The following is a 23,637-nucleotide window of genomic DNA, read 5'->3' on the forward strand; positions in this document are numbered from 1 at the left end:
GAAACTGGTTCTCTGCATTAAACCCATCCAGGAGAGGCAATGGGCAGCCAAGAAGCAGCGCCAGGGGACCAACTTAAGTTAGTTAACAAATGTAACTTACATAACTTGCATCACTTGTCTTACGAGACTGAATGTGTGAGGTTTTGGTTTTGGTCGTACTCGAGCGCAGAGACTCGAGGAGTTGTGCAAAAACAAAAGATTTATTTGAACAACAGGGGGGAATGATGAAGACGTGGGCATGCGGGTGAGCAGGTGGTGACGAATAGTTGGGTTGAGTGGTCTCACTGGGTTACTGGGACTTAGAAGGCGGCACAGGCAGACTGGAGAAGGTGACGGCTTGGAAGGCCGAGCAGATGGACGCCGGTGAAATCTGCACACGAGGTAGAGAAGAACAGTGTCAAACAAAGGCATCCAAAAAATGAGCACACGAGAGATCAAAAACACGAGAGAAAGTCACAAAGTGAGTACGCTGCAGGAACAATCTGGCACTGAAGCGAGGCGAAGACCAGGGTTATGTAGAGGCAGGTGATGAGTCTGATGCAGAACAGGTGTGCCTCTCTGCTGTACACACACACACACACACACACACACACACACACACACACTGGGAAGGAGCAGGTGAGGGAAACTGAGGGGGGAAACTGGTAGGGAGAAAACAACAGGAAAAACAAAAACAAACAAAAAAAAACAAAAAAACAAGCTGGTATGGCACACACCGTTACGGAATGCACTTATTTGAGCTCAAAGTTTAATCTTATCCTAAACCTCACCAAATAATATTGGCACCCAAACCTAACCGAATTGTGACCATTTGACAACATTGATGAAAGTCACAATATATCATACTGTGTGAACAGATACATAAGTTATGGGCCTGAACATAGTTATTTTATCCCTAAGTATGATCTTTTTCTAAACTTAAACAAGTAGTTTAACCAATCTGCGACTGTTTGACAACGTTAAAAACAGTCCAGAAGTCATAATACATGAACTGTTTGTCAGCTAACTTAATGTCGAAAGTCGAACACAATAACTTACTATAGCTAACCTGACTGCGAAGCCTTTATTTTGAAAGTCTAACCAGACGCCGCATTTTACGTATTATTGCAAACATGACCGTGGAGCCCTTCATGTGCAAAACCACATCAGAGGAGCAGGTGGACCATCATAGTTTGAAGCTTAACAGGCTGGACACACTAAACAGTTTTTACAGTTGCCACTGGCAAAGAATCTCTGCACATTGTTTTGTTACCACAACTTTTAATAAATGTGTCAAGGATTTTCTGTTACCGGACCTTTTTAAAAGTCTTGAATGATCAACGTTGAGGTGGATCCACATTTGCCCCAGCCTCAAAGAATCTCTGCGCAGAGCAGAGTGGCGCAGCGGAAGCGTGCTGGGCCCATAACCCAGAGGTCGATGGATCGAAACCATCCTCTGCTAATTGTACATACTGTGTATCGGCAAGGCACTACATGGAAAATAAAGAACTCATTGGCACAAATACCTCAGACAGACGTATCTTCTGAGTGTACTCAACAGAGTTTTCACCTTCCTTGTAGGTTGGCAATCATTTTGGCTCATTTTTTGTTGAAACCTGTCCACGATTTTGTGCACATCTCCATACCTCACTACGTTTTTGACTGTAGAAAAGAGATGCAATGCAGGTAGTGTGGCCGAGTGGTCTAAGGCGCTGTATTAAGGCTCCAGTCTCTCAGGAGGCGTGGGTTCAAATCCCACCACTGCCATTTCAAACATGTACGGGCTCTTCCAAAGCCTTAGTCTATGAAGAACTTTTACTGCAACCTCTATTTCCAGAAAGACATTGGCAGCTAATTATACTAGCTTCTCACATGCGCGTGGGCGTGGTTGCTGCGTCGCGTTATCTAGAGACGCGTTATCTAGAGACTCGTAGTCTCGCCTATCACGACATGTGTATGGTTCTCTGCAAAAATAAACCTGAAGACGACCTGTAGACGGTCACATGGACAGCATACCAACATTTTTACTACAGTTTTAATGTCTGAATGCATAGAATATGTCACAGATGTGTTAGTCATGCATCTACATTAGGAAGACAAAAGCTATGAAGGCGAACGTGAAGTGAAGGCGAACGTTTAAATCACTCTCCAAGAAACTGGGTCATTTAAGATGTCAGGTAACTTTCTTGTTGTTTCCAGCCTCTTCGTGTTAGGTTATTAATCCATATATACCCATAGATGATAAAGGCCCATATGCTTAAGCAGGCTGTCTCTTCAAGTGATTTATTTTCCATATCCCAGAGATTTATGTCAGCTGCTTCTCTTCTGTACATGCCTGGGGGTTTGGCTGCTCTCCTTGTTGAATCTTTAGCATGCTGCTCTTATTCTGTCCAGTATGCAGAACCTCTGCTGTCAGAAACTACTGGACAACTATTAGTACAATCATTTGAATTTCATGACAAAGGCATTCCTTGGATGCATTTTTTGCAGATTAGTGTTGTAGGGTTAGGAACTCATATTCCCTCTGACTTTACGACAAGTGAGCTTAAGCTGTCTTTTCATGCTTTTGATCTTGTTTTTATCTGGTATAGCGTGGACAGTAATAATAGGATTCAGCTTTGGTTGGAAAACCAAGAATTTTCCAGCATGCTAAGTCTTCTTATCAAACTTTGAGGACTCTGGCAAAGAGCAATTAATATTCACACAAGCCATGTAAGCACTTTTGTTGCTTTTGAAGACCCCTGACCACTCACTGTTCCAGTGCTTATATGCTTTTGACTACATGTTACCGGGGATTAAGATGCAAATGGTTGCCTTAATCTTGAGAGTAAAATAAGCTTTCTTGGTGTGGAGCTAAGTAAGCATATACTGTATTCTGAGTACTGTCATCAGTATGCAAAGCTCAGCCTCACTGGCGTTTCCAAACACGTAATGACATTCATATGTAATGTCTGTCAATGCTACAATATTTATTATAAACTGTATCACTGTCTGTTTGCACATTTAATGTACAGTTGGCCATGCGAGCATCTTAAGCCCCATACTAACACATACAGTATAATCTGTTGCTTCTATTTAATCTGCACTGAGGTTGACTAACCAAATCTTGATTGATGTCTTCATCATTATTATTTATTCAATCACGCACACACACAAACACACACACACACACACACACACTGAAATTCCACTCATTGACTGAAAGCTGCATAGCTGATGTCTTCATAAGTCTTTTGTGTTTTCTGTGCCAAGTCAGCTCCACAGAAGAGGAGATGAATGTAAATCCATGCCTATAGATTATCCATTCTCCCTGCACAAAAACTGCCTGCCACAATCCCCCATTCACCCTCTTTATGTTCCTTCCCCTTCATATGGATTTCAGCAGTCAAATCGTATTATGTAGAGAAACCCCGGTGGCTCGCTGGGCAAAGATGTGTTCTGTGCTCTTGTGATTTTGTGACACTTTCCCCATGAGCCATTCCCTCCCTCTTTATCAGAGGCAGAAGTTGTTTTGAAGCTCAAAAGTATTGAGAAAGAATTGAATTCAAATCCGATCCTTTAGACTGTTCATTCTCTTTGCTCAAATCTCATTATGACAATACTCAATGCATTTTGCATCATTTATCCGCTCAAATGTCTGTGTTACTGAGGGAAAAGTTGTACAGTTACACTTGGAAAGAAATGGGTTCAAATACGGGTTAAGATGTAAAGTACTGACTTGTACTTGGTCGGGATGTAGGACGCAAAAAAGGGATATTTAGAAAATTCTATTTAACCAGCCTAAAGATAGATGAATATACTTTTAAGCCTGAGCATTATATGGTTAAACTATGGTTTGGGGTTTATCAAACTGTGAGACTGTGAGGGGGACACAGAGGCATTGTTGGTGGGCAGCATGACAAAAAACGTGGCGTGGAACTTATGTTGAATGTGAGCCCTGCTCTGGTGGCAGTGCAATGAGGCACAGGTGGGAGGTTCATACAAAGGAAGGAGTTGTCCTTTGGTGGAAAATGTTTCTTAGACTCCGTGCTAAGAATCCTTACACCTCAGAACTTCAAGGTGCTGCCAGTCTAAAGATTTTATCAACAAGAACAGACTAAATCCTTGGAGCACATGTGCACGGAAAATGGATTTTAATGTAGTGGCAGAAGGAACGTCTGTACATTCATCTTTGAAGTTTTTTATTTCAGAGCCTGTCCTAACTGTGTCAGAAATGAAAGCAGCTTATTATGACCCATATTTACGTTTGTTGTTAGGCGGCGACCTCTAGTGGCTATAGTAATCATTAGAGCTGCAAAGGAGGAAGTGAGGAGAAGTAGTTTAAAGAGTGAAAAGTCTGTATAGGGAGGAGCTCGGGTTTAACAAGCACAGGACTTTCATTCAAGAGACCACTGTTCATGTCCAGTGTGACACCAGAAGCCTTTTTTAACCCTCTAACATTGTGAAATGATGTCAGGTACATAATGTGGATTACTCGGGTAATGTCGTCACGTTTGTAACAGAAGTAAGAGAAGTACTGATTTTAACGCAAACCACAATGTTTTCCTAAACCTAACCAAACTCCAACCATACAACAAAGGTCCGATATGTGTCACTGTTACACTGCAACGTACTTGTTGTTTTGGGAGACGTGGACAATCAACCTATTCAGTTGTTTAACCCTTGTATTATGTTCGTTTCTCCCCCCTTACTTTGGTGTTCCCGGTCAAATTTGACCGGTCTGGTTTAACTGCTCTTACATTAACACAAAAAAAAAGCATTCAAACATAATTATCACCAAATTGTATTTAACACCTTTTAATGCTGTAAATAATGTATCCAACTAGTGGTGAACATGAATAACTGAAGTGAATATCCAAAGTCAAGACACTGAAAATTATAATAAGAATCAAAGCAGAGACCAAATTCACAGAACATCAGAAAATCAACATGGATAGTCATCTCTCTCTCTCTCTCTCTCTCTCTGTGTGAGAGAGAGAGTGTGTGTGAGAGTGTGTGTGTGTATGTGTGTTTGTGGGGGTGTGTGGGTGTGCATGGGGATGTTTTCCATCTATTGGATGAACATAATCTAGTATTAAACCTTTCATTTCCTGTACCGGTCATTTTTGCCCGGGAACACCACAGGTGTTACAAAGTTGATTAGACCACTCAAAATTCAATGCAAGTGGTTATCAACAATTGTATATGTTCAAATGCCTAGTGTGGAGGATATCATAAGGCCTTGAGGCAATCAGAGGAAAAATAAAAATGTGATCATATTATGAAGTTGTAAATCGGTCAGATTTGACCCGAACACCACAGGAGGATTAATTAATATTTTATGACATTAAATTGAACCAAATGAGACCACATTTTAATAAAAGCAAATCTAAAAAGTAGTAAAACAAATGTGCTGTGTAAACTGTAAACTCATTCAAACTGAATTCAAACTACTGTTCTATTTTATATATTTATATGTATTTGATACATGACAGTATCAAACATGCATTTTAGATGAATTAGATGCACACACTTTGAAACAGCATCATTAAAAAAGACACATAAATTGTATATAAGCTAATGCGTGGTTCAGGGGTTTTCTACCTGGACCGTATTGTGATTTGGTGTGATTATGTGGGATTCGGTCAATTGAACTATTCAAGATAACTGGTAAATATTCCTGTATTTTTTTCATTTTGCAATATAAAACACGGGAAAACCAAAATATTGCAATGACGGCAGTTTTTTACTGTACGTCATCGTGCAGCGATGGCGATGGTGTACATACTGTACGTGAGAAGAGTCTTAGTCTTCTCAGCCAACAAAAAACACGAAAAATAATCATCTGAAAAAAGTTCAATTCATACATCATACACATTTCCATAAGAACCTTTTCTTTAAGTCATGAGACTGAGGAGTGTGGGAGTTCCATATCAGGTGGCACTAACATTAGTCTTGGCCTTTAAAGAATAACATGGTTTAACAGCAGGTGTTTAAAATGGAGTTCCCTTTTGCTCCTCAATGTAAGCCACATGAAAGCAGGTTATGTGACCTCACCAGTGATCCCATTAAGACAGGCTTCATGCAAACTTGCCCTCCAATGAACGGCCTCTCTATCAGATGACAGATGAATGTAAATTCATGCCTGGAGATTATAAATTCTCCTCAGGGGGACACACAAACTGTCACTCCATCCTTTCATTCCAGCCAAATAGTACAGTCAAATCCATTATCCGTTGGGAGCCTGGGACAAGAGGGGGGGAGGGGGGTACTTCCAGACAACAAGGCACACATTTCCTTTCAATCTCCTGTCTTCACCAAGAACATTCCTGTCAGTCATTTCCATCATAATCCGCTGATTTCTATGTTTACTGTCAAGACCATGACAGATGCTACACACAGGAGAGGAACACAAATCTCATTCTGTTTGTTTATTTTGTGGCTGATGCTTTTCCCCGAGCCACGTGTCTCCGAGAGCATTCCTAGAGCCTCATATTCACAACTGGGACATACAGTGAGGCTTTACAATTAATGGGCAAGCAGATTTTTGACTCGTGCCTGAATCTTGAAGCTCTGACCTTGTTGTCTGTCCCGTGTCTTTTTGATAATGTTAGTCAGAAAAACTCTCTGCAGGCTACCAGCTTCTCCATAACTTGTGATGTCCTCTCTTTCCTCCTCCAACAGTGAAATAATACAAATAATAAACACTTTTGAAATTCCATTTGCATGACTCTCGCCAAGATGTTTTTATCTTTTTTTATTGGGGACACAAAATGACACAAAGCTCTTGAGCTGAGGCTCCCTGTTGCTGTTTTTACCAAGAGTTTTAAGCTGCCACATTCATTAAGAATGGCAACGCTCACACTCATAGGTGTCTGGTTATAAAAATTCAATCCACAGCCAATCAGGATTGAGAATTCTTAATGGCCGTGGTATAATGTAATTTAATAAACACTGCTGTGCTTCTACATGGACAGCAAAGTCTTAAGAGGCCATCATTATCAGTCATGTTTCTGAATGACTGATTTTTTACTTCCTTGGCTCCCTCCCTGCTGTTGTCAGGAATAAATAGTGTGCTGACATTGGCAAATGCAGCTTTTGAGGATGAATAATGTTTTTTCTCGGAAATAAATACACTTCTTGTAAATCAGATGAAAGGAGCCATTCTTGTGATTTTATTAAGATTCCACAGTTTTGTACCGCACAGTGACCAATACCGAAGTCTTCTTATGAATCAGGGGAGGCTGGTCCTTAGAGTCAGAGGAGGTTGTTCCTCCTCTGACATATGTACGATCATAACTGAAGTGTTTTCCTAAACCTAACCGACCTGCCGCTATACTGCTACACTGCAACGGTCAAGTTGTTTTGGGAACTGTGATATATATTATTATTATTAATTTATTGTATTGGGAGTAACTGGAAAATCGACCTATTCAGTCGATTAGGTAAGAGGATGTGTTGGTCGATCTACAGGTGTGGAATGTTTCTTCTTTTTCATTGAAATAAGCTCCAAAACCTCATTGTACCCTACCTGACAGACACAGTTAACTAGCTGGTGATCATAGTGGAATATTTAGCAGCTGATGAGCTAGATACTGTGTTTCCACAGTAGTGGGTAGAGAAAAAAAATGCTAGTAGAGACTTACATTCATCAGGAGGTCAGAAAACACGATTCCAAACGAATGATAATGCTGCTCTGTAACTGCAAGTTCACCATATCAACCTATAGGAAGATGAGGTGTCATCGTTCTGTTATTGCAGGTTTAAGCGACACATGTATTCCTTATTCCTTAAAGCTTATTGATAATTATCAAGGGCAGACTCCATGTGAACAGATAGGGCAGGCAGGAGCCGTGCCGCGCAGCAACGCAGCCTGTGTAGACACGAACACGTGAGTGAGCCGCAGCTCTGCAATGCAGCCGTCATGCAGCACGCAGGCATCCAGTGTGGCCAGCCTGTAAGTTGACTGTAGAGCCCTTCACATGCAAAACTGACACTACAGGGTAGGTGGAGTGTAATAGTTTGAAGCCTAAAGCCACTGACCAAGCTGCTGTATTTGCTGAGTTGGGAGGGCGTTAACGTGTTGGAAGTGGATTAAAGGAGTAAAGAAAGACAGGGAAGGGTACAGAAAGAGAGAGATGTGTGTGGGCTGTGCAAACAAACTCCTCTTTCCAGTCCGTCTTCAGTCAGGTGTTGCTGTTTGCGTCTGTGTCGGTGCTTTTGTATGTGCATGTCCAGTATCTGCACACACAGTCATACGTGTCAGTGTACTTATGTCTTTGTTTGCTCTTGTGTGGTTGTGTTTGGCTATGTGTGTGTGTCACCCTTTACATCTGCTTGTGTGTGTGTGTGTGTGTTTGTGCGTGTGTGTAACTGTGCATGATCCATGTTAGCTGTCTTCCCTGGCTATAATGGGCCAAGCTGGCAACCTGCTGGCAGCCTGACGTCTGACAGAAAACAATGCATATTCATCTCTCTCGCTCACACACACAAACACACACACACACACACACACACACACAAACACACACAAACCGAGTGGCCCCCTGTGGTTCTGCTGCCACCGAGCCGTATGGACGATTAGTCAAGGCCACAGCCCTCACCTTTAAAGTGTTCTTTCTTTTACTTTGCCCTCCTTTGCAAAGTTTTCTTCTCTTCATTCTCTCTTTTCTTTTTCCTTATTTCCAACTTTGCTCAAGAGTTTTTTTTTTCTACGTTCATCTGATTCTCCGTGCGCTTCTTTCTCATCTGTCTCATTCTTAACTTTCTCATCACTTTTATTCCTTCATTTATTCACATCTTCTCCGCTGTTCAAACGCTCAGGTTTCTCTGTCCTGTCGGTGTCCTGTTATCTCTAGAGAGCCCGTTATGTTCTTTCTGTCCTAAGTTGTTTTTTTTTTTCTTTGTTAAACTCTTTGAATGAGATTAGTTTTCAGGACAATCATTAAATAATTGTACTTGGCATTGTACAGAAGGCAGAAAAAAAGCATTAAAAATGCCTCTGGTTCAGAGTCAAAGAGTAGTGAGATGGCAGATTTGGAAATTACTGACATGCTTCAGTAATGATTACTTTAGCTCGCCTCTGTAAAACTCATTTGGACTCGTGTCTGATCAAAGTCACCCTGTTCTTTGATTTCCATTTATTTCATCCACCTTCACAACTTTGCCTCCCTTTGCATCATACACCTGGACATTAAAACTGTTTGACAACTCAAAACTATAAACTCAATACTACCAGAGGCTGCCTGAATAACTGGACTTCCATCCAATCGTTTTTATGCAAATGGTGATGATAAAGTTTCCTCAGCGCTGCGAAAAAAGTTTTAGTGCTCGCTTGAGGTGCAAACAAAGTTGCAGCTACGGAAATGATTAGCTTTAGAGACACATTTGACATGATCAGCCTGACAAATTATTCATTTTCATCGCACCTGAACTAGAAAATGAGTTTGAACATCCTGAGATATATTTGTAAGTTATCGGTCGGGCTCCTTGGTGGTGATGTAACAATGTCTTCATTTTCAGGATTTGAAGGGAAATGAATCACTTAAACTGTAAGGCTAATCATGACAGAATAACGGATTGTGTTACCATAGTTTTATCTTTTGTTTCTGTTGGTTAAAATAATGCTGTGGGGTAGGCATCAATAAACACTAAAAACATTAAACACTGGTTTATAACACACTGTAGTGTAAACCTATAGGCAGATGCTCGTGTATAAACAAATGATGAATATACAGTAAAACTAAGCTTTAATACAATAATATATCTACATTATAACTGACCAATCCAAAGTTCCACCCCCCTTAGTTACTGTTGCCAGGTCGGACAAGCTTGACGATAAAAAACATGGTGACACTGGGCCCGTTTAGCCGAATGCCACAGAGTTTATGAGATAGTTTCTGGGAGTCAGACAATATAGCTTCAAGAAGCTGACCGCATTGAGGCCAAGTCTCGATGAAAACGAGAGAAGCCTCGATCTTCACTGGCTAACCATAAGTCTTGCCACCTTAAAAAGAGTTCAGCTACCAACCTGTCCTTTTCCAAATCTTTTCAACGTAAATAAGGACGACGTAGACCTGGCTGACATTGGAGATCTGACATTTGGCTAACTCCTCTTGATGTACTGTTAGCTAACAGTTATATGTTAGCTAGCTAGTTAGGCAGCATTTTGCTAACATTAGATTCTGCATTAGTTTTATGAACACGGCAAACTGAAGCAAATTGAATGTAATGTACAGTATTTGTCATCAAGTCCCGCCCAGTTTTGTTCTGTGCTCCAGCTGGATAAACTTTGGTTTGTCTATATTGAAAAGAAAAAGATGGTTAAAGGTTGTTGCTGGGGGACCTGTACCTGTACCTCGATACCCTGACCGTGTAGAAGGCATTTAGTTTGTTCCGCCGCCAAAACTAGAGACGAATTGTGTCCGTCTGTAAAGAAGGGATTAGGCTGTGTGGTCGACCTCACCATCAGCTGTTTGTTCAAAAGTAACATTACAATGTAAAGGACATCAAAGACGTCTAAAAGACGTCCTCTGGGGAGCCAGAATGAAAGTTTTTTATACGTCTTTTCTGGACGTTGTATAGACGTTTATATGTTGTTTATCGAGTAATTCTGGCTGTCAGTGGATGTCCAGATCATAGCCAGTATGAACGTCTATTCTCAACTAATTCTGGATGTCAGTGGATGTCTAGATTATGGCCTGACTGGACGTCTTTTCTCAACGTCATTCATCAACTAATTCTGGCTGTCAATGGACGTCCAGATCATGGCCTGACCATGTCAATAGTCAGGCCATAATCTAGACATCCACTGACATCCAGAATTAGTTGAGAATAGACGTTCATATTGGCTATGATCTTGACATCCACTGACAGCCAGAATTACTCGATAAACAACATATAAACGTCTATACAACGTCCAGAAAAGACGTATAAAAAACTTTCATTCTGGCTCCCCAGGGGACGTCTTTTAGACGTCTTTGATGTCCTTAAATGACGTCTAAAAGATGTGATCTAGACCACTCTTTGCTCACTGGGTTACTTCCGGTGAGACAATATGTTTGCTGATTGCACTTGTGAAGATCAGCAAAGATATTGTGGTAAATGTGTTGTCATTTTCAGTCGTAACTGTAACATTTAAAGACATATTGTAAAAGACAGTGTTCTGACCTCGCTTATTTTATGTACTGTGTTGCTTTGCTAGCATCTTTGATATCTATCCAGAAACGCATCTCAGGCTAACTGCTACTTTGAGATAGACTCAAGCTCATTTTCATTGTCGGTTTCTTTAGTCTAGATTCAAACATTAATTTTAGATGAATTAGATGCATACACATCTTTTAATAACAGGTAATTAAATCAAGCAATGTGTGGTGTTTTCTACCCGGAAGTTATTGAAAACAAACATTGTGATTCGGTCTTCATAGTCACATCTCAGGTTAGCTAACATATAACGGTAAGCCAAATGACAGATCACCAATTTTAGGCAGGTTGGCTTCCTCCTCATTTCTGTGTTAATGTTGAAAAGATTTGGAAAAGCACAGATAGGTTGGTTGCTGTTGTATTTTTAAGATGACATGAATTATTGTTAGCCAGGAAAGATCAAGGCTTCTCGTGTTTTCATCTAGACTGGAGTGACTTGGCCTCAATCCCTGTTGTTTTGCCATGTTCCTAAAACTTAACATCCTGAATATATTCTTCCATCACATACTGTAGTCCTTGCTGGCAGCTTCTTAGATGTATAGTTTCCGACTCCCATAAACTATCTGGTAAACACTGCGGCACCCAGATTAACGGGACTGGCACCGCCATGTTTCTTGTCGTTAATCTTGTCGGACTGAACAATGGTAACTAAGGGGTGCAGGACTTTGGATTGTTCCACTGAATTTTCTCAGATCATTTATTATATGTTCATCTACATCTGAGCCTTTGATAGATTGGAGTTTCTGATTTTGATTCCTCTCAGGGAATCATCAATGTTTCATCTCCACCGTGTTTCTAATATCACAGCTGGCTTTGTGTTGCTGTGTTTAATGATCTCAAGGTGTGACAGAAAGCTGCAGATGACAGAAGTCTTACTTCAGTGTAAGCTGCTTCTTTAACAGCCCTCTGCTCCAGCGACGCTGTAACCTGGCTGACCCCGCAAGGCAAACAGAGAATTTCCCCTTTGGATAGCTTCTTACATATGTCACAACACACTGTAATAGAAACTTCCTCTTTACATGGAGAAAATATGTCTCTGAAACAGAATTGGCCCCGTTTTTCTTCTGCTCAGCTGTCTTTTCTCTCCCAGTCCTTTAGATTTTCATCTTCTCTTCCTCTGACTGTTCTTCATTTTATTCCCCTCCTCCTCTGCTCTCCTTTGTTCTCTCTCTCTCTCGTCCTGTCACTTGTCAAAACCTTTTTTTTTTCCTTCTCGTTTGCCTCTGCTCTTTTTCTCTCCTCACTTCTCCTCTCCGTTGGCCTCGTTCCAAACCTTTCTTTAGAGTTTGATTTTGTTTCTCACCCACTCACTGACTCTTTCAGTTTCAGTTATTTTATAGCCATGAAGTCTTTATAGTGATTTAATAGCAAAGCACATCACTCATTTGTTTTTGTGCTCTCATGGTTTCTGAGCCGTCACGTCGTGCCCCTTCCTTTGCTCTTTCTCCGCGTCCGTTTGTATATGTTATCCTCTTTAACCTTGTTCCATTCTGTCTTTTCCTCCGACCCGTGTCCCGACACATTAGAGTGAAGCTTTATTTCTACAACAGTTGTCACATTGAGTGGTCTGGAAGTTTTCAAAGCCTCCAGCGGCTCTACTTTTACTTCCTGCGCATTTTCCTTTCAGATGACATTGACCAAACTGCTGAGATTGACTTTTTTCACTGGGAGCACTTGTTGTGTTTCCAAGAATTTACAGAGAATCCTGTGAAAGCAACACAGGAGCAGCACAACCACTCGATTTGATGGCTGTCTTGAGAAAACGCTGATATGGGTTGTTTTTGTATTTTGTTTGAGATATGGCGGATTTTATATTATATGTTTTGTGTTTTTATTATGAGTTTAATTTACATCATACAGCCAAAACAAAATGACAACTACAAACTATGTGTTTTTAAATAATAAGTGTCTTCAGCAGGAACTAATGGGCTTTGGACTGAGAGCCACAGATAGAGGCAGAAATTATTGAGAGAAAGCTCTTTACGGACAGTAAGACAGAAAACAAACCCTCGAGAGAACAATGCATTACCATTTTGGGACGTCTGTACAACTCGATAAAAGAGTGACGCAGCTCCTCTGCTAGAACATCCACCTTCCTTGGTTGGCAACTCAAACTTGCTTGGTTTGAGTTTTTTCATGACTGCAAAAATGTTAGTGGGTCTGTATTATCTACACAACAAAGTTTTGACGAGACCAAACAAGATTTTTCTTTAACCTTATTTAATCAGGGGAAGGTCGACACAGTTATACATTTACATCCAGAAGCTGCTCAGTACAACCACAGTCTGATCAGTTGGCCAGGGAGCAGCTCCACTGGAGCAGTCAGGGTTGAGAAGCCACCTTGGTGGTGGTAATGAGGGAGGGGCACCACCAAGGTCTATCCTGCTGGAGGACTTGAACCGGCAACCATTCAGTCACAAGCTTGCTTCTTTAAACTTTAGGCTACCTCTGAATGGCACTCAATAGATTGCATACCTCCACCAAGGCCCGACAGCCCCCTTTAACTAATCAACCCTAATCCAATATCAAATAAAACCTGACAAATAGATCATGATTTTTATTTAGATCCGCATCAAACTGTACTCCCTTACAGATGCCAGCCCCATCGAGATCCATACAATATTCCTTGAGAAATTAAAGAAAATGGTCGAAGCATTTTTTTTAACAAGTTAGCTGCTACTAGAAATCGCTTCAATCAAACCATTCATGAATTGCGAAGGAGTCAAAATGCTGCTAATCGGCTCATCATCAACAACATTGTCATGTTCAATAAGACTGACACATGATGGAGAGCTGGAAAACAGCTCTGGGAAACTCAATTCTACTCCTTTACACTCATCCACGTGCTGTAATAGGGGCTTTTCAACTGACACTTTGGGCCAACCCGAGTCAAACTACATCACGCTTATTTGCCTTTCTATAGCAAGTTTTACTGCCCTGAGTAGAGCTGAGCTGTGCCCGAGAAGGACCCTCTCCACAGTGGGACCATAGCCGGCATGTCCAGGCTGTGGTGAAAAGCCCTCTCTCTCCCTCAAACAAGCCTGTGTTGCAGCACTAAACTCACGTCTGTGCAAGAAACCAGAGAGAAAGGCGTTCTTAAAGGTCAAGGAGAGCGCATGAAGATGTTGGATGCTGAAAAAAAGATGACTTTCTCCAAAGGTAGGACAAAACACAAGCAGGCGAGACAGAGTACAGGTGTAAGAGGGGTCAGACCATCTATCTATCTATCTATCTATCTATCTATCTGACAGTCTAACCTCTCTAATTCATTCCGTCTTTTCCGCCATCCGTCTTATTTTAATTAATGAATAAGCCAGTCAGTTCAGAGCTGTCAGAGTGTGTGTTTGCTCTCATCAAGTTTCCTCCCCTGCGCTCCAGTTTCCCTGCGTGGCCTTACAGTAGGGACAACCAGCCCCATCAATATTTAAATCGCATTCTAATTAAGCTCCGGCTGCACCGTCGGCGCCCGAGACGAGCAACGGGGTGAAATTAAAGGCGCCCCTCACCCTCCGCTGCCTCCACGTCCCCATTGACTGTTCATCAACCTGGAAACAACAACAATAACAAATTGCGGCTCACTCGCCACATCTGCTTTGAGGGACGGGGGGGTCGAAGTGTGTGTGGGAGGCAGGGGGGTGTGGACGCTGCAGAGTGAAACATGGTTCATGTAATGGAGGGTTAAATATTTATGGCCTCCTTGATCCTCCTGTACAATGTGGCTGCGCTGATGGATGACTGATGTATACGGGTTAAGCTGGCCTGGGACAGAGCGGGAGAGAGAGACTGTCTTTGTATGTCGGAGCGCGTGTGATGGTTTTATGTTCCTGTGTGATCGCCTTCCATTGCTGACGATGAGGAAAATGTTTGATTGAAGTGACTTATAGAGACAGATTAATAGAGTGCAGCGTGTCACAACTGTCTGAGCCTGTGTGTGTGTTTAAGTGTGCGTGTGTGTGTGTGTGTGATGGCAGCGCATCTGATTTGAGTCGACTTAGTGAGTGAGAGAAAGAAAGAGGGGAAGCATCGAACAGACAAGAAGAAATTTACCCAGAGAAGATTCTGTTTTGTCAGACACAAGCTAACTGTGTGTGTGTTTGTGTGTGAGAAATACAAAAAAGCATCTCGTGAACGTGTGTGCATGATGCCTAACTTGTGTGTTTCTGCACACTCAGTCATTATGACATCATGCCCACCACGTTCCTGTGACCAGTGTCATTTTATCCCTTTTCTTCAACACCAAACAATGATGGATTACTTGAACAAAAGAGCTGTCAACATGTCACTTAGAAATGCATTGTTTTTTAACTGGACAGCTTAGACATGTATTATACTTTAATGGACCAGCTTAGAAATCAGTTTTGTTTTCACAAACAAACCCAGTATGAAGTATGGGGTAGGTATAGTCGACACCAAATTGTTTTTCAGAAATTGTCCCCGTTATTGAAGGTCAGAATCTTCCCTTTGCATGATGACAAGAAACATGACTGGAGCTCTGCTGGGAATCATATGAGGTCACTGGACTCCATATGCTACTGAAAATAGTACAGTTGTCATAACAGGCGCAAAAAAGATGACAGGAGAATCAAAGACAGTCATCTAAACAAACCAAAGAGAACATGCCTGCTGCTGCGTAGCAGCTACACGTACTGGTTAGGTTTCAGCAAGAAAAATACTTGGTTAGGTTAAGGAAAACATTGTGGATTGGGTTGAAATACAACAAACCTACCTAAGTAACTTACATTACTTGATGTGCGTGACGTAACGCCACTATTTTAGTAAGAACTCACCACTGACTTCTGGTTTCATTCGGTCTCCTGAATGAAAGTTGTGTGATTGTTTAACCCAACCATCCCGAAAGACTGTCTCTTCACCTGAAAACAGCCAAAAAAACGTCCCTCACAGCAGCAAAATTCCTTTGTTCAAAGTAACGAAACCCAAATGTATCGGATATAGTTTTGTTGTCAGTGAACAATGCTTTTATCATCACATAACAACTCTGTAATCTAATAGGTGTCTTGAGTCGTTGAGTGACGTTAACATGGGAATCTTTTCCATCTCTATCCATCCCATATACCATTAGTACAGCATAGTTGCAACATGACAGGTCTTTGACGGAATGAACATCTTTGTTTCCATGTAACATAACGTGTTGTGTGGAATCCTCCAATATGGATGAAATTCCTAGGGATACTGGCCTGGTTCAGCATATGTATGGCTGTTGGGTTAAAAAAATCTGAATAAAATGTTTACATTTTTCATGTATTATATCCCTTTATTGTAAACCTGTAGATTCATTCCGCCAATTTTAGCATAAATGTAATATATCCGAACAACCAGTTAAACATCTGCTGCGTGATGATGCTCCGGAGAAGTCGTCCTTGCCGTTGTATCGAAATTTACAAGAAGTTCTCATTTTCTCACTCTTGTTTTCACATACCAGAGTCAATGATTATGATGCCAATTTCTTGTCACTGAACTCATCTCGCAAAACACTGATGTGTTTTTTAATGAGCAAAAAGTATGCGTGTTCCAGCATTGATTTCCATTCTTACACCGCTACCGTCTTTGTATAATGAGCAGAGTACAATGAGCTATTGCTGTGCTTTTATGTTAATCTTTCCTTTCTCTTCTTAGATTTCCATCAGCTTTACTTCCCTCTCTATATTCACCCAACTTTACTTTTCCTTTGTAGCGATTCTTTTCATTGCTCTTTGCCTAAATCTCTGTCTGATAAAACACATTTTGTTCACCTGCTCGCTCACTTGTTGTTGCCGCTTTGATCCCACCTATTGCGTTATATAGGGTATGTGCCTGTATGCCTGTCGGTGTGTGTGTATGTGTTCAATGCCCGCATGAGTGTGATCCCAACGTCGCTGCGTTAAGTTAAAAAGACTAGTCTTCAAAGCTTTGTCAGTTAACAAGATGTATGGGAGTTCACACCAAGGGAAGTATCTTGAAAGACGCTTATTTCCACCTCATTACACACACATTTGCTCTATATCCCCCCACTCACATGCACGCACACACCGTCACAATCACAGGGATCATGAAAGACATCTCTTCCCACGCACGCATGCACACACACAACACAGGGAGACACTAATAAGGGTGTGATTGAAGTGCTGATGCTTTAGAAAGGGGCGAGCCCCGTGTTTTGAACCCATGAGGGACTCGATCCATCAACTGATGCAGTGACAGGTTCATAACACATGCCGAGATGAAGGGGTGCGAGCTCGTGTGTGCGTCTGTGCTTTGTAGTTACAGTCGGTGTCCTGCATCACTTAATGCGAATCACATGTGAGGGTGGCTCACCCCGAGGGGAGTGTGTTTACAATAGATGCAAATATGCCATCTAGGTTTCGCATCCCGCATGTTTACTGTGCACTGTATAGATGTATTTTATATAAATTTTTCCAGTGAGGTCTCAATTCATCTTTATTAGATTACTCAAACAGTTATTTATAACTATGTACATATACAAGTGTGGACTGTATTGGATTTGTGTCTCTGACTGACGTCTCCTCTCATCTCCACCGTAGAACTGCGTATATTAAGTGTCAGGGGAGTAAATACAAGTTTATTTGCTCGAATTGCTGCACTGCAACACAAAAGATAACACGGCTAATGGTGGAAGATGACATCCTGTGTAAAATCAATGTGCAGCTGAGTCCGACTGCCTGCGCGCAAACCGCTAATTGATTCGTCTCCTCGTGATAAGCCCCCCTCGCCTGTGAAAACCGACGGCGGAATGTTTCAGTGGTTTGATCATCGGCTCTCGAGCGTTCCCGGTGCCATGCGACTGATTCATGACTACGGAGATGGGTCCATAGCTTGAGTTCTCCTCAGTGGGCTGTGTTGTGCATTCTAAACTTGCACATGTTTTTGAATGTGAGGCACAATGCAGTAATTTCAGGATGTGCATAGTAAACCAGTGTGTGTTACAGTCTTTGTTTGCTACAGAACATCATTTGGGGTCAATTATGATGTATTACCTATCAGAAAGGTCATCCTGTAGACACAACCCATTGAGAGTTCAAAGAAGAAGTGTCTTCAGTAAATACGAAAACTAGAATGGCACTCAGTAGAGCGCATACCTCCACCAAGGCCCAACAGGCCCTTTAATTAATTCAAGTCCAATCACGATATCTTTGCGAAAACCCATTATCTCAGCTGTACATTGGTGGTAGTTGCTGGTCTCTATCCCTGTTAGCTATAGCAACTTAAAAACCATCAAAACATATTTAAATGCGCTTATTAGGATCCACATCAAATTTTGCTCATGTTTAGATACCAGGCACCACAATACGATTTTTTTCATCAAGTTCCAAGAATGTTGAAAAGTGCCATATATATTATATGGCATTATATATATATATATTGCAATGTCAAAGGAATTGAGAAAAATCCTGTCCCTTTATCCAGATCTGCATCAAAAGTTAATGGGGTTGATTCTGGGCGGAGTGTTGTGGAAATCTGTTCGGCAGTTTCCGTGTAATCCTGCTGACAACCCAACAAACAAACAATAAACATAGCCTCTTTGCGGAGGTAAAAAGCAGCTTCTCTGTATTCTACAGCTCTATGGTATTGCATCACACTCATGCATGTTCACATCTGTCCTCATGAGATGAGAACAAAGAAAATGGGATAGTTCATCATGCTACTAGTGATTAAAAAAAACAAAAAACTTTTGTTGTTGTAGCCAACTAACTGTAACTATTGTTATCCAAACCAGACGTCACTAAAGTGGGTGCTCTGGCACCCTGAGGTGGTTCCACAGGATTTGTTGACTCGTGTTTTGATGAGGTCTAACCACATCAATAAATCAATCTTTATCAAACATATGAAAACTAAAGGAAATAAATGATCACCTATGTTATATGGGCTGTTAATAAGAATGACATCATCTTACTGTATGTTGCTCCAAGCTGCCAGTCCAGACCATTAGCTGCTGAGTTAACCAGCTAACGGTAGCTACAGTTAGAAGCAGTTGGCGATAAGCTGCCCTCTATATGTTTTGTGTATGAATTTGATGCCAATTCTTACATATTGCACCTAATCCAGGATCAGCAGTCTCTACATTCATGGGTACATTGCAAGAAGACGTTCACATTGGTTCCCATTATGTTGGTGTTGACATGTATCCATTTATCCCTTAACAGAATTATTATTTACACTCCTTTTTTACATGAATGTCTAAATTGACATTCAAATAACTCAGAGAACCAGTTTATAGGGTAAAATACAAAGATGTTGCTCCAGATGGAATTCAGATTACAGGAGAGCAAGCCAGTTCACTGAAAATAAAGCAGGTATTTGCAGCTTTAATTATTAAGGGGGAAAAATGATCCCCATGCACACTTGGAATCACTGAACAGTGCAGGTTATGTGGAAATCACCACACCTCCACAAGAAAAAATAATCCAGTCCCAATGGAGCTTCATTCTAATTTTTAGATTAACATTACCCTGGTGGTTAACAGGTCACAGTCCACCTGGCTGTTTGGGACAGATGATCTGGTCATGTGAGGGGTTTACAGATCCAGTCTTAAGCCTCCTGAAATGCTCACAGACTCACCGGGGGCCACCTCGATAATAAAAACATGTTTGATATTTATGATTTGAAATATGAATTATTACATCGGACCACAACAACCAATGACCGCGTCTCCCCACTCATCCAGACTTGTTTAACCTTCTACTTTAGTTTTTTTTTCCCTCACTGCAACGTGTTACTACAGCAAGTTGTTGAATCACGCTAAACTCCATTTTGTTTACGTCTGCTTCCCCATGAGATCATGTGAGAGGGATCAGGTGTGAGCCCAGCTTCAGTCTGCAGAGCCACGAAGCCAGAGCGCTGAGGCCAGCCACCACTGCTGCACAGGCGTTTGCATTATACTCAAAATTTATTAATATTGCACGTCCGAATGAGGCGAAACAGTTTTCGAGATATGCAGATACAGACAGAGAGAGATTCCTTGCGTTATAGGTAGATGACTGAAACTCAAACATTTTGAACATTTTGATTTTGAGATGTGGAGGTGTTGGCTAGTAACACATCACGATAATCACATGTTTGTTTTCCAGACAGCCACACAAGGGATATAAAAGCCAACATGGTGCACATCTGTCACCTGGGTCAAACAGATTAATTTGGCTGACTCTTACATTGGAAAGTCAATGGATGTGACACACTATCTATTCAACAGATGTGTTTTCATGATGCTGAAAAAACGATTTCCACTTCAGATGGGCATCAACGTTTTCTAACCAGTGAGCTAAATCACTTTTCCACTTGTACTTTCTCATTCTTTGACTGTCATAAAAATGAGTGGACGGCAACACTTTGCCATTTACACAAGAATTCTCGAAAGACAGCTGTCATTTTTCAAGCAAAGTTGTGGCAGGAGACTGAGTGACATCAGCCCTGCTCAGCTCTGATGCCAGGCGTGATGTATCTGAGATATCCTCAGAGTGTTGATCCTGCCGAAATGAAGAGCTTCCAAATAGCCTTCACTCACAGGCAGTCACGATTGGCTTTTCATTACGTATTTTTGTTGCTCAATCTGCTAATGCCCACATGCTGCTCTTAAGGCGCCTCTTGTGATTAAAACTTGGATGAAGACTCACTGCTGCAGCTCTCTCTCCGCTCGTTTCCCCGTCTCTCCACTCCAACTGTCATAATAACCAACATAAAATCCACTTGAGTAGGTGGAATGGCACTTTTGCTTAGAAGAAACAAAGCGTCGTGACAGATTTATGTTTTATGGGCTGCACTGGGAGATAATAGCACAGTTTGTATGAGCCCACATCATTAATACTCAATTATAGATTTTTATGAAGTAGACTCCACGTCTTTGATGCCAGCAGACAGGTGACGCCAATAAGGCAGCAAAAGACACTCAGGGACTGAAATCATTCCAAAATATTGTTACTCACCTGGAATGAATGGAACATGTGTCCCCTGATGAAGTGTTAATGTCTTGTGAACTCCAACTGCCAATAAAACATTTGGGATTTTGTTTGAGGGCAGGAACCTAGTAGCTAAAGCAGTATAATGTTCTATGGTACCAATGAGTCAAAATGTAAACCAACATAGCCTAAAAAAAGGGTTTGGATGTATCCCACTGCAAACCCACTGACTCCACAGCAATATTATATTTCCCGTTTGCAAGATCCTCCAAAGCTTAATATGGAATGTAGGGCCAATAGTGAAGACTTGCTCATCGCAAAATGGAAATGGGAAGACAAAAAGAGTGACAAGAAATCTTTACATTTGGTTCTGTTAGCTAGTATCATATCTCAGAAAGGCAATACATTGACATCTTTGACATAATGTCAAAAGTGTTATTTCTTCACAACGTGTTGATAATTTTAGCACATTTTTGAATGTGTTAAACAAAAATGATTACATATTGCACCTTACAAATGCCCACATGTTCACCAACTTGTCATGCGTAGAGCCCCTTTTTTTAACTAGCATCTTTCATGGAAATGTATAGGGTGATATGCCAAAACCCTGCGATAAAAAGCAACTGATAATAACAGGTTCGGATTCAAAGGGTTAACTTTTCATGTGCTGTTTAATAACTCACCAGAGAACCCAGCAGTGTCTCAAGAATTACAATTTTATCCCCAACCACGATGACAGACTGAGCCCAAAGTCAAAACTTTAATTTTACGGTTCCACTGAGATACAGCTGTGTTTATATCACTTCTCAGTAAAAAGCCACTGAACTACCGGATTCCCCCTGCAGTGTCCATATTGGGTAATTGTCTAATTAACAGCCAACTAATGTCATCTCCCATTTTCTCTCTATCTCTCTTGCCTTTTACACACACACACACACACACACACAACATATTAGGGACTATTATGCATTTCTGCAAGGTAAAAACCATTCTCTGCTAAGCTAATTGAAACGTGTGAACTTGAAGTAAAAGGGGAAAGGCATTCAGTGGTCTTAAAGCAGAAATCAATTATTGTTATTGCTATGACAGAAAGCGAGAGGGAGAGAGACAGGTTCCATTAAAAATTCAGAGCTACCTGTACACCTGGGTAATGGCTGCAGACAGAGCTGTCCAGCGTCTTCCACTCCAGCCATTGTGGAGCTGTCACAGCAAAGGAGTTTGTGGATATGGAAAGAAGGAGAAACAGTGTACGAGGTACACACAGATCTGCTGGAGTGACGAGTCTCACCAGTATAAACCAGTACAAACCTACGAGAAATCTCCAGGCGCTGGGTTTTCACATTCATAACAAGGTGACAGCTCGTGGACAGCCACCGAGAGATATTCACGATCTCAACCAAAACAGGCACTTCATAGAGGTCAGAGAATAGACTGAGGGCTGACAGCAGTGAACCAGTGTACACTTTTGACATTCACATTTCTTAGATTTCTTTGGTTTGTTTTTCATGTACAGTATCCCTTGGTGTGTGGTGCGAAAGAAAATGTCAAGGGATCACCAGAGTCATTAGATGTTAATCTTTGGACACAACAGATGTCTGTAGGCTACTAGTTTTTGTTAATTTTGCGTTCAATACCCCGACACCTATTAACCAGTAACTAACCGGTTAATTGAAAAAATAAAAAAGCAAAATGGTGCTGTCCTTTTGGTCCTGTGCCCAATTGACTCAAGAGCTCCAGTGCAGATGGAGATGCTCTGTATATCACCTGGCTGTGCACGGTACATATCAACCTCCCTAGATCTCACAAATGTTAGTGCGTAGAATGTTTTCTTAACTGGTTTAGGGCAAATGAATACCATTCTCATTTCCAGGTTATCAAATAGCAATGTTTTGTCATGTCCCTTATAGTCAGTGTGTCATACAGACACACAAGGTACCCTGTACCATATGTACTAGATGTACTGGCCTTTCAGCTAACTCCTGTGTAAACCTATCCGAGTCAATATGACATACGTCAGCAGTCTTTTCCTAACTTAAGCTTAAAGTCAAACAAACTGGGACCGTTTCACATTGTCAACCACGTGTTAGAAAAGCTTTCTGGGAGGAAGGCTTTGCAGGTCAGGCACAGACACTAAGAGCAGCCGACCTTGTGTGCCTGCATTGGATGCCGAGGAGTGTGACGAAGTGGTGTCTGCATTTGACGACCTGGGATAAGAATTTTGGCAAATCACTTAAAAATGTATCACTCGTTACATATTGCTCATTTAAAACTAAATATGTTACTAATTAATAAAACTTACATTACTCATTAATTCAATCCTCAGACCAGTTCAATCTCAGGTGCCTTTAAAGGTGCTACTTTTAAGAAAAGTTGATTTTTGAGTCTCATTCCCAACTCGTCACGACCTGTCCTACAATCAGTTTTTGAAGAGTTGGAGATGAGACTTAAAATTGTCTTTAATTGCACCTTTAAATAACTCCAATTTCTCCACACCCACATATTGTACACTTTCATATTGAGTATTTAACACATTAAACAGAAAACAAGACATTATTGTGTTCTAAGAAGC

The sequence above is a fragment of the Pagrus pagrus genome, assembly GCF_965226575.1.
Source record: "Pagrus pagrus genome assembly, chromosome: 5".
In the NCBI taxonomy this organism is placed as follows: domain Eukaryota; kingdom Metazoa; phylum Chordata; class Actinopteri; order Spariformes; family Sparidae; genus Pagrus; species Pagrus pagrus.